This window comes from Sapajus apella, unplaced genomic scaffold, assembly GCF_009761245.1.
Source record: "Sapajus apella isolate SASKATOON/1434 unplaced genomic scaffold, GSC_monkey_1.0 scaffold23, whole genome shotgun sequence".
NCBI classification, from domain to species: Eukaryota; Metazoa; Chordata; class Mammalia; order Primates; family Cebidae; genus Sapajus; species Sapajus apella.
Genome location: NW_022436963.1, coordinates 16,782,612 through 16,795,536, shown reverse-complemented (window position 1 = coordinate 16,795,536; position 12,925 = coordinate 16,782,612). Strand labels below are relative to the sequence as shown.

Sequence of the window (12,925 nt, the reverse complement as noted above, 5' to 3'; positions counted from 1 at the left end):
CCATGTCTAACACTGTCTAAGTGCCTCAGACAGCTTGTTTTTATTTATTCCTTGTATATCTGCCATTTTGATTGTTTTGTATCCCTAAGAATTATTGAAGGAAGGATCTACTGGCATAAACCTTTTCAAAAGGTAGGCTTCATTTGTGCTGATGCAAAAATTTATGGATCACTTTCTCTGATGCTGAAATTAGCCAATGTAGTAGCTTCCATCTGGACTAGTCACTGAGTAGTCTTCCTCCCAGACTTCCCTAGTGTTTGGAAATTTTGCCGCATCAATTTTGTTGTTTTTAGTGGGCGCTATAGTAGGAAACCCACCCACATTGGCCAGCCTTATCATTGTGACTTTGCACTAGTTGGGTTTTACTTAGTGGCTTCTCTTTGTCCTTTGTGCTGCTGTTTCTTTCCTATCTGGAGGGGGAGGGGGGTGGGAGGAGAAGGAAACAGTTTACGTTTCCTCCAATTTTGTTAAATTAATTGCAGTTTCCTTTAGAATCTAGAAACTTTCTTTAGAATTTGCTCTAGCAGTTATAGTTTCTACTTATTAAAGAATAGAAAAGGTGATGAGTACATTTAAAAATAATTTTCAAAAAAATTATTTAAAATTTTTGTGAGTCCATAGTGGATATTTATGGGGTACATGGACATGAAATGTATCATAATCACATCATGGAAAATTGGGTATCCATCCCCTCAAGCATTTATCCTTTGTATTACAAACAATGCAGTTATAAGGAGTCCATTTTTCATTGCACCATCATAATGGATGCTTTTAATCACGTGTGTGTGTGTGTGTGTGTGTGTGTGTGTAGAGAGAGAGAGAGAGAGAGAGAGAGAGAGAGAGAGAGAGAGAGAGTTTTGTATTTTGCTAAGCAAACAAACTTTGAAGTCAGATGGGTGTTTTTATTTGTTTGTTTGAGATAGGGTCTCACTCTGTCACCCAGGCTGGAATGTAGTGTTGTAATCTTGGCACAGTGCAGCCTCGACCTCCTGGGCTCAAATGATCCTCCCACTTCAACCTCCTGAATAGCTGGGACTGTAGGTGTACACCACCACACCCAGCTAGCTTTTTGTATTTTTTATACAGGTAGGGTCTTACTATGTTGCCCAGGCTGGTGTTGAATTCTTGGGCTCAAGGGATCCTTCTGCTGGCCTGTCATAGTGCTGGGATTACAGGCGTGAGCCACTATGCTTGGCTCAGATGTGTCTTAAATCCTGGTTTGTCACCCATGTCACCAAGATAACTTAGACAAGTTTTGTAGCCTCCCTGGGCCTCTATTTTCTGATCTATAAAAAGGAAATAACGATCCCTGCTTTGTAGGCGTTTGGGTTGATTAAAAGAAGGAGCGAATGAAATCACATAGTGTAGCCCCTAGCACACAGTCACCATAGGAATGTTAGAATATTAGAGACAAATCTATTTCAACAGAGAGCAAAGAAAAAGAAGCAAAAGTAAATTTGGAAATTTAAATAATATGTAGATAAATATTTTCAGTTAGATTAGTATTTTGGAAACTGAAAATATTGTGGACTCATTCAATCATGTGGAAGTGTTCCTTAAATTTTCAGATAGATTGATTCAAAAGTAGATTGAGAGTTGTGGTCAAAACCTTCTTCTTCTTCATGACCCATGAAAGATGAGAAGGAGTGGCTAAGAAAACTGTTAGGATTATTTAATTCTCTAATTTGGAACATAACGTTTTTTAACATAATGATAACTGACATGAGAAAATAACCTTTCTGGTAATTTTCCTTAGATGCTCACCTTCTGAAAGGGATATTCTTAAAGAGATACTAATATCAGTTTTTTATTTGTGAGTTCACTGTGGAAAATGGACTCCAAGAAGAAGACTGTTATCTTCTTTGTTGTCAGACTTTTTTAAACTTCACTTACTGTGAAAAGGCCTTGACCTGTCTCATGTGCAGTTTGTATAATTTAGCCCTTTGGTTCCTTTGTGAGAAGCCTAATCTAGCAGAGGAGTAGTACTGGAGAATGAAATTACTCAAATTTTTTGCCTCAGAAGATTCATTGTTTTCCTCAGTTTGAATTAGAGCAAATATTTGCATTTGTAGCCCATTATAGTGGAATTGGTTTTAGGTGACATATGAGCTTTTATGCCTGGTAATATAATCTATTTTTTGAGTTATTAGTGGTTAAAATTGTAGATTGCTAGGCTTCTCCTCTGGATATTCTGACTTAGATCAGGATGGGGTCCCAAATCTGCAGGATTTTTTTTGTAAGCATACACCCCATTTGAAAATCAGCGAGCCCATTGGAAGTGTTGGCTAAAACTCATATTTCTTGTAAGTGAAACTTAGCTTTTCTCTACCATTATACCTGAATTTAGGGAAATGAATGACAGAGAATGATGTAAGAAGATAATAGGATCTACTGTCAGCTGTTTTTTTGTTTTTGCTTTTTTAAATAAAGAGGCAAGGTCATGCTATCTTGCCCAGGCTGCTCTCAAGTTTGTAGTCTCAAGTGATCCTCTTGCCTCAGCTATTATCAGCTTTGTTTAAACATTGTGTGCTCATCGCCTGTCAGCTCTCTTTGTGTTACTGTTAGCTGTATTTAACTTAGTAAGTCTTTCCACTTGCAACCAATAGTCATAATATTCCAGAGAGGAGGCCAATAAAGTGTCTGTCATCCATGAGAAATAAAATTCAGCCAATTAAAAATGGAAACTTTAAGACACAGATGGGGGCACTTGGTCTCCTGATTGGGTATTGATAGCATCAATGTCTGTTACTAAGCAGGACATTGTACTTAACATGAGAATGATGAAAATTATCCTTCAAGGGTGAGAAAGCCTGGTTGATGCCCTGGACTCATAGATCTATAAGAAAGTGACAGTAGAGAGACTGCAGTCTGCACATACTTGGATCAGATCCTATTTTATTGTTATTAATTGACTCGTGGGTGGAAGGCAGCTTATCTCCCTATTGAAGGCATACAGCAGAGTGAAACTAATGGTGGATGAGGCCGGGGTTGGGGGACCTCTCTGTACGGTTATCTTCTATTAATTACTCTCTGATTTTAGGGCTCACTTACATGTTAACTCCCTACCTAAAGCAAATTTAGCAGAGCAATTAAGTTATTAAAGGGAAGTCTTCCAGTTATAATGCTAGGACAATTAATTCACCCAACTAGTGTTTTTGAGGGCCTACTTTTTGCCTGTCACAAAGTTCTGGAAATACGGTAATGAGATTGGGAGATAAAACTGATGAAGAGAGAGACATTGATCAATTTAGTTCAACAAACATGTAATTGCCAAGTGAGATATGCAAAAACAAAAAACAAAAAACAAAAAAAAAAAAAACAAAACAAGGTTCCATGAGAGGATATGACAGAGGCATTTAACCAAGCAAATTCATTATCTATTGCTAAGTTTTAGGGTATTTTCTTACTAAAAAATACTCCAATATGTATAATTTGGCCCTTTGGTTTCTTTGTGAGAAGCCTGATCTAGCAGAGGAGTAGTACTTGAGAACGAAATTACTCAAGGTTTTTGCTTTAGAAGATTCATTGTTTTCCTCAGTTTTCTTTCATTTGAATTAGAGCACATATTTGCATTTGTAGCCCATTATAGTGGGCAGTATTTCCAGAACTTTGTGACAAGCAAGAAGTAGGCCCTCAAAAACACTAGGTGGGTGAATTAATTGTCTTAGCATTACAACTGGAAGACTTCCCTTCAATAACTTAATCACTCTGTTAAATTCGCTTTTGGTAGGGAGTTAACATGTAATGTAAGCCCTAAAATCAGACAGCAATTAATAGAAGATAACCATACAGAGAGGTCCCCCCACCCCAGCCTCATCCACCTTGAGTTTCACTCTGCAGTATACCTTCAATAGGGAGATAAGCTGCCTTCCACCCATGAGTCAATTAATAACAATAAAATAGGATCTGATCCAGGTATGTGCAGACTGCAGTCTCTCTACTGTCACTTTCTTATAGATCTATGAATCTTACTGGGAAATTACTCTAAAACTTAGCAAGTTAAAACAATATAATAATCTCACACTGTTTCTGAGGGTCAAGAATCCAGGAGTGGTATAGCTGGGTGTCTTGACTCAAGAACTCTCATGAGGATACAGTTGGCTGTCAGGCAGGGATACAATCATCTGAAAGCATGACTGGGGCTGAAGAATGGACTTTGACTATCGCTTACATGTCTGTTGACAGGAGGCTTTAGTTTCTCACTGTGTGTGGCTCTCACCATGTGGTAGCTGGCTTCCCCCAAAGCAGATAGTCCAAGAGGAAGACAGAGAGAATGCACAGAACCAAGGTGGAAGGGATAGTGTCTTATAACCTAATCTTAGGAGTGAGATACTGTCACTTCTCCTATATTCCATTGGTTATCCAGACCAGTTTTGTACACTGTGGGAAGACAATACAAAAAAGTCTAAATACCAGGAAGTGGGACTCATTAGTGCCCATCTTGGAGGTCAACACACCAAGTCTGGGGATTTGTTAGAAAGTTCTTCTGAGAAGGTACTGTTCAAGTTGACACATGAAGAATAAATAGGTGAAGGAAGGATACTTTGGCAGAGAGTGTTTCCCAGGTGGTCAGACTGTGGAACGTTTGAAATAGTGAACAAAGTCCAGTGCAAATAGAGCAGAAAGAGTCTGGAATCATGTACCGAGAGATGATACCTCAGAGGTTGGCAGAGACCAGATTATAAAAGGATATGTCCTTTTAGGTCATATTAAGGATCTTGATCTTTGGAGACTCAAGCTGGGAAATGGCATAATCAGATTTACTTTGTGTTTGTTTTTACTTTTTAAAAAGATCTCTGCCTTCTGTGAATAGCATGGATTATAGGTAGGGAAGCCAGCTTGAAAGCTATTATAGTAGTCTAGGCAAAAGATCATGGTGGATGAGAACATTGGCTGGAGAAATTGTAGCAAACGCATGAAATATATTTAGGAGGAAAATTGTCAGAATTCAGAGAAAAAGTGGAGAGAGTTGTCCAGGATGATTTCTCAGGCTTTGGCTTTTATAACGAGATGGATGCAGATGACATTCACTGATAATGGAAACTCTGAAAGAGGACCAGGCTATGAAATACATCACAGAACTTATCTTGAAATTAGAGACATCACTGTATGTAGTGAGTATATGTCTCGGGTGGTTCTGGGCATGGGGACTAGCAGGGAGGTATTTCCAAGAAAAATGTAATTCTAGTCTAAGTGACAAAGCATGTTCTATATTTAAAATCATATGATAAATTTGGTTTTTAATTCAATATGTGTAAGTAGCTAATGTCTAGAAAAGTACATCAGAGATTTCTTGGTGTTTCTCTTTTGATGATCATTCTTGTCTTTCAAAGGGAGAAGATGCAATCTTTTAAGTACCAGCTTATGTTTGAAGTGTTAAGGTCCATTGGGATGTACTAGTTCAGGTTTCTGTTTCTCGGTTCCACTACTTCCAAACTAATTCACTAACACTCTCTCATACAACCTTTCCCTCTCTTTCACATACACACACACAAACACATATACATTCTTACTTGTCAAAAAATCAAACATGACATATCATAAAATTATAACATTTGAGAGTCTACAGAGACCAACAGCTGATCATTCTTATATTCTAGGCAAGAAACATGTTCAGTGAATGCCTATTTTGCACCAGGCTCTGTATTAAGGATGTTTGTTTTTTTGTTTCTTTTGTTCTGAGACAGGGTATGGCTCTATCACCCAGGTTAGAGTGCAGTGGCATGAACATGGCTCACTGCAGCCTCAGCCTCCCAAGTAGCTGGGACTAGAGGCATGCATCACTATGCGTGGCTAATTTTTTTATTTTTTATTTTTGTAGGGACGGGGGGAGGGTCTCCCTTTGTTGCCTAGTGCGGTCTTGACTTTGGCTCAAGTGTTCCTCCGGCCTTGGTCTTGCAAAGTGCTAGGATTATAGGCATGAGCCACTGCACCAGGCTGGGTGTTCATGTTTTTTTAAACGGCACCTCCTCTCACCTTTCAAAGGTCTATGTTCAAGCAGTGTTCTAGGCATGTGCTGCATACTAGGCAGTGGACCATAGGAACTCTCCTCCTCATCCACTCCCGTGAGTGAAAGGCAGAGAATAGGAGCCATGCCCTGTCCCTAATGTGAGGAGATAAGACAAGAGTAGATGAATTTGACATGGCGGTATTGGACAGGATAAGACTTAAAAGGCATTGCCTCATAGCTATTCTTAGGCAGAAAGGAATCCCTAGAATACTGTGTTAAGCATGATATTAGGTATTATTGTCTTATTTTGTTCAAGCTGATTCCCAGGCCTTTGGAAGGGCCTAGCATGGGGTAGGTCTTTAAAATACATTTGCTGAAAAAATTAAATGAGTAAATCACCATAAAAAAAAAACTTTTAATTTTGAAATAATTAAAAACTTGGAGAAAAGTTGCAAAAATAGTATGGAGAGTTCCCATTTATCCTCCTCTCAGCTGTCCCTAATGTCGACATCTTACATTTGATACCATGATCAAAATCAGGTAGTTGACATTGGCTGTTAACTGAACCATGTACTGTTAACATGTACAGTACTATTAACTAAACCATGACCATTTTGAGTTCACCATTTTCCCCTCCCCTAATGTCCTTTTTGTGTTGCAGGATCCAATCTTGTCTCTCACATTCCATCTCTTTGTCGTGTCTCCACTGGGGACAGTTCCTTAGCCTTTCCCTTTCTTTCATGATGTTGACATGAAGAAGTTCTCTGGTTAGTTATTCTTTAGAATATCCTTCAATTTAATTTGGGTTGTCTGATGACTGAGGGACCTTTGTGCTAGAAAGATTTCATGAAGGAATTAAGACCACTGGTAGGTTTGATGTAGGGATGAGACTTGGTTGGACAGAGGGGTGGAAAGAGGATTTTTCAGGCAAAAGGAACTGTCCCTAAATGTATCTATCCTGGAACACTTTGATGTTGTGTTGCTGCTTCTTTGCATGTGTAAATGATGGGTGGTCTTAGCTGACTCATTAAGAGATGTGATCACCCTTGTCTAGCTGCCCTGCTGCTTTGCATCTTGTCTTTTCCCTGTTGGTAAGAAGGTCTTCTTGGTTCATGCTCAACTCCAGCCTCCATATGCTACCCTCTGTACTGTTGGATTCAGGCTTTGATTTCCTGAGTGTCAGAGCTGATGTGCCTCTTATCATCTTTTTCCATACTTTACTCTGACCTTCTCTAGTCTAGGGGTATAGAATCTTATATTTGTTTTGATGATTATTACTGTTATATTTGCTAAGATTTAGCAAACACTGCTTGACTCTATATCACATAGAGTTCAAAGTGACTCTTGACCATGCCTTCTCAAAGGGAACTGATGTCTCCCCTAAGGGGGCTGAACATTGGTTCTTCGGGGGTGAAACAAAGCTTACCCTTTTTACGTATAAAGTACAGATCTACCTACAATAGCTAAACAGATACACAGTATATCTGTGGTATTATAATTCCATTGGAAAGCAGGGGTTGATTAGGAGAAATAAAATCTGAAAAAGCTCATTGGTTAGAGGAGTAATGAAGAAAAGGGTGAGCAACACTATTGTAGGCCAAAAGATTTGCCTGTATTATCTCATTTAATTTTATGACACTACCTCAAGGAAATTTGTATTCTCAGTTTCTTTGTTTGTATTTTGTAATGGAGGTAATGAGAATTAGCAAAACAGAATTAGCACAAGGTCACAGAGCAAGTGAATATAGATTAGGGGGATACCCATTCAGGACAGACAGACTCCAGAGTCCAAGGTCTAAACATAGTTCATTGCTCTAAATTTGTAACCTTACTCACATTAAAGAACAATTAGAAAGTCCATGGAAAAAATATATAGCATATCCTAAAACCAAGGAAAAACTTTTTGAGGCTTGTTCATTCATTTGTATTCATATTTCCCATGGCACTACTGCTATTAGGGTTGATAATTATAGTGTACTCTGTATACATTTGCAACATCGACGTCAGGATTCTGGTCAGGCACAGGTAAATCATCACGGTGTCTGTTCATTGTTACATCTCCATTGTCTAGAACAATGCAGCACATATGAAGTGCTTTAAAAAAATATGGATTGAGTGAATAAAGGAGAAAGGATGTTATATTTAAAAATTTTGTTTTCAAAGCCAAACTGAACTCATTCTATTTGATGTTAGGGCAATATTGTTTACACTTAAAAAATAAATGAACATGACCAAAATGTAGGACAAGACTCATACCTACCACAGAGAATGTAAGTTCTGGGTGGCCAATTGAGTTTGATGTAGAAACTGCCTCTAGCTACTTATACTCTAAATATATGACTTAATATTGTTATACCATGCATAGCTGATAGATTAAATCAGGCTTAATTTTTCCATCCATCCTGAGGGGCTCAAAAAAAAAAAAAAAAAAAACCCAACAACCCGTTATTGTTGTTTTAAATAGAATGGTATTAATGCAGTTGAGTGAAGTTATAATTAAGGCATCTTTTTTCTTTTTCATCTAAGTATCAAGAATAGCTATTTATGTTTGAAGTGGGGACTAAACGTCCCTTAGATCTATTACCATGCTGAACAGATCAGCAAAAACCTCAAGTTGCAGAAGGATATAATTCCCTCTCCTGGAGAAATTTTACATTTACCATCTGTGAACAGAGGACATAAGTTAATCAGTACATTACACAAAACCTATGAATTTATCTCATAATTAAACCAAGGCATAACACATGCATCAGGTTGAGATATGTTGAAGGTTCATATGTCATGTCAAGAGTGGCTATGGAATGAATTAAGTTAGATTTCCCAAACTTCCCTCTATAGGCAGATGCAAATTTCAGTTTTCACAGGCCCTTCCCAAAGTAAGTAATTCATTAGATCAGGGCCCCAAGAAAAGCTAGATTTGCTCAAAGGAGGCCCATTTTCATCTATATGAGTGGAGACAGACAAAAGAATGGTGACATCACCACCAAGCCCTCATTTTCTTGTCCCCAGTGGCATTTACCCATAGTCTTGAGAGGGCTTCTAAGAAAATCTATCGTGAGTGCAAATGAAACCAGAAAGTTGTGTAGCTCAGAATCCAAGAGTGGTTAGGAATTTTGCTGGCTGCTTCAAAGGATAAGCCACTCTTTCACCCCTGTATTAAATGCGAGCTTCTTTTGGAAGTGGGTTCAAAAATCTTTTCTCTCTAAATCACTGTTTGCTTTTAATTCTCATTTTCCCACTCCCCTGAAGCTTATAAGATTTGGCATAATTAGATGTTCATGTTGGGAAATCAGAATGGGGACACACACACACATACACATAGATACGCACACACACACTCTTAAGCTGAGCCCTATTACCTGGACAGGCTGTACTCCAGTTCTCTTCATCAGAGAGGGTGGGTGCTTCAAGGCTTCTAATTATAGGTTTTCTGCCTCCTAACACTCAGCCTTTGAGAACCCTCTCAGCAGGAATGCCGTGTACTACAGACACTCCATTCCACACAATGAATGACCTAATATAATTATTTGAAATTGAAAATCACTTTCACTCTGACAGGAATATCTTACCACCTCCCCCACTTTGGAGTTACTAACTTACACATTCATTTTCTGCTTCTTATCAGCATTGGGCTAATCTAGTCCTCTGATGAGCCCTACATAGGGAAATCATACCGGCTTTGCTTTGGGGAACCTCTCATGTCAAATTACTCCTCTGTGTCTACTTTTAAAAAAAGAGAGGAGTAAATGTGATATTACTCACTCTCTTAGCTAATGCATTTATGCATTTCCACACTTTTGAAGGAAGGTCTTTTTAGATACTCAGTGTGGATTATATAGTCTTCTGCTTCTGTAAGTCACATGGAAAAACCATTCTAATATTATGTGAAGTATAACAAATACTTGCTTTTTGGCCTTCTTCTTGGGTGTATTATTTTGTTTTCACACTTTCCTGAGACTGGGTAATTTATAAAGGAAAGTGGTTTCATTGACTCACAGTTCCTCATGGCTGGGGAGTCCTCAGGAAACCTAGAATTATGGCAGAAGGGGAAGCAGGCACCTTAACAAGTCAGCAGGAAGGAGAAGCAAGCCAAGGGGGAAGAGCCCCTTATAAAACTGTTAGATCTCCTTAGAACTCACTATCATCAGAACAGCTTAGCAGAAACCGTCCCCATAATCCAGTTACCTCTCTTCTTGGACACATGGGTATTATAGGTCTCTCCCTGGACACATGGGGATTACAACAATTCCAAATGAGATTTGGGTGGGGACACAGAGCCGAACCATATCATTGGGAATTCCATTTCCATTTTTTTTTTTTTGAGAGTTAGGGTCTGTATTGCCCAGACTGGAGTGCAGTGGCACAATCACAGCTCATTCCAGCCTCAAATGCCTAGGCCCAAGCAATCTTCTCACCTCAGCCTCCCAAACAGCTGGGACTACAGGTGCATGCCACCATGCCCAGCTAATTTTTGTATTTTTTCTAGAGATGGGGTCTCCCTATATTGTTCAAGCTGATCCCAAACTTGGGGCTCTAGGGATCTTCCTGTCTTGGCCTCCCAAAGAGCACCAAGCCTCATAATCATGAGCTATGGTGCTCAGCCTTGGGAATTCCATTTCTTCTTGCCATTCCAGGCTGTGATGTGAGCATGCTGGGGGCTAACACCAATTTAGTCAAGTTGATTATTTCCCCTGAATGTCCCATCACTATTGCCATGGTCCACCTGAAACTAAAAGTAAAATTGTTCGGGGTAGAGGTGGGGGACTAGGGGATGGATAGCAGGAGGTAAGGGGATTGGGGAGGGATAGTATTAGGAGAAATATCTAATGTAGATGATGGGGTGATGGATGCAGCAAACCACCATGGCTCGTGTATACCTATGTAACAAACCTGCACGTTCTGCACATGTACTCCAGAACTTAAAGTATAATTTTAAAAAAGTAAAATTGTATGTGAATAAAAGGAAGGGCTGTCCGGAGGTGACAGGTTCAAACAGGACTCTCTGGGATTTTCTTCTTGGCCTAGGGAGTCCAGTTTCTTTCAAGTTGTATTCTTGCCAGTGAAGAGGTGAGATATCATCCAGAACTCAAAAGGGCATGATGCCTTCTTGCTCTTAGAAGTTTACGAAAAGCAGTAGCATGGAGAGACTAAGACCCAGGACTTTGAACTTGGACTGACCTGAGGTATTGCTTCAGCATTTCTTAGCTGAGTGACCTTTGGCAATTACTTAACCTCTCTGAGCTTTGTCTTTCTCGTCTTTAATTAAAAGACAAATACTTAACCCCTTCCTGGAGTTCTTTGAGGGTGAGATGCATCAGATTTGAGGCTAAAGAGTAGGGCCAGGATAGAAACTTAAGGGCCTTTGAATGCAGAGCTAATATGGGTAACTTTTCTTCTACGGACTGGGACCAGCAGAAGCTTCCACTGAGAAGAGGGAATATGTGAACCTATCTGTATTAACCAAAGTGCCAGGTGATGGATCCAGAATACACAGCTCTTTTAAAATGGTCTGCACCAGAAGAGAATTTTTTGGCTAATACTAATCACTTAATTAAATGGCAGATGCTAGTTAATAATAATTATAAGTAAAATAGTGATGATGATGATGATGATGAAAGGTTCAGCTTTCTTCCTGCCTTATTTCAAAGTCAACCCGACACTCCAGTGTTTGACCGGCACCTCCATATTCATTTCAAGGTGGTAGCAGCTCTTGGTGGGCCCCTCTTACCCTGGCTACCCACGTGACTCCCCCTAGTGGGTGCCCTGGGAGCCATGTTTGTCTCCCACCCCCATCCCTGCCCAAGGCCATGTGGATGGGGGCGGGCGGGCAGTTGCGCACTCCCGGGGGGTGTGTAGGGGGGTGCCAGCCTCAGCCCCGAGCGTGAATAGCGTGCATTGACGCCGCTGCCGCCCAAGCGCGCTGGGGACACCCTGGCTGAGCCTCCTGCCTACGAGCCCCATAAAAGGAGCAGCTGCCGCCAGGCAGCTCAGACGCACTGGGATGAGGCGGGCGGCTACCGACCGCGCGCCTGGGCTCCGGCAGTGACTGAGGCGGACCTCGGGGCCGCTCGGGGGACCGCAGGTAACGGTTTTGTCCTTGGGTTTGGAAGTGACAGCAGGAAGAGGGGAGGGGAGGAGGTTAGGAAGGGAGGAAGGAGGCTGGGCGGGAATGAGGAAGAGGGGAAGAACGTAGGAGGGAGGAAAGGGAAGGAAGGAGAAGGCTCGAAGCTGCCTTGCCGGAGAACGGCTGGAATGCGCTGCACTTGCCGTCAGCCGGGGCGTTCAAGTTCCTCCTCCCGCCTCCCAGGGCTGGCGGCCGCGTCCCTCCGCGCCCTCCCGCGCGTGGCGCTCGCAGCACGGAGGCTCCAGCCAGCCATGTTTCTCGGGCGAGCATCTTGGCCCTCGCCGCAGAGCGCTGGGCCCTTGCGGGGACCGCCTTGGCTGCACCGCCAGGGCAGGTGCAAGGAGACGCGGGCGGCCCGTCAGTGCCAGGCTTGCTCTGCCTCGGAGCGGGGGTCCATTGGAGCATAGTTTACTTTGGCTCCAGAGGGTTGAGAGCCAGGGTCCCTTCCCTTCTGCCACCTCCGGTTCCCGCCGTTCCCGCTTCCCTGGCCTGCTGCCACTTAATGAACTGTTGGCTCACCCCACCCCTCCAGTGGCCTGCATTTTGAGCTTAAGAGTGTTATTTGCAGCCGGGCGCGGTGGCTCACGCCTGTAACCCCAGCACTTTGGGAGGCCGAAGTGGGTGGACCACTTAAGGTCAGGAGTTCGAGACCAGCCTGGCCAACATGGTGAAACCCCGTCTCTACTCAAAATACAAAAATTAGCTGGGCGTCGTGTCACACGCCTGTAATCCCAGCTACTAGGGAGACTGAGACAGGAGAATAGTTTGAACCTGGGAGGCGGAGGTTGCAGTTAGCTGAGATCGTGCCACTGCACTCCAGCCTGGGCGATAGAGTGAGACTCTGTCTCAAA

General features: G+C 41.6%; 1 protein-coding gene across 27 annotated transcripts in view; it reads left to right on the top strand.

Moving 5' to 3' along the window:
• MAGI1 (membrane associated guanylate kinase, WW and PDZ domain containing 1) overlaps window positions 1-12,925 on the top strand; it is a 677,285-nt gene that overhangs the window by 474,663 nt on the left and 189,697 nt on the right. The window contains exon 1 of one of the 27 annotated variants that reach the window (XM_032289631.1): window positions 10,841-12,032. The exons of the other annotated variants lie outside the window; for them this stretch is intronic. The gene's annotated coding sequence lies outside the window, so the exon portion shown is untranslated. Of the gene's footprint in view, window positions 1-10,840; window positions 12,033-12,925 lie in introns of those variants that run through there. 27 annotated transcript variants of the gene reach the window in all.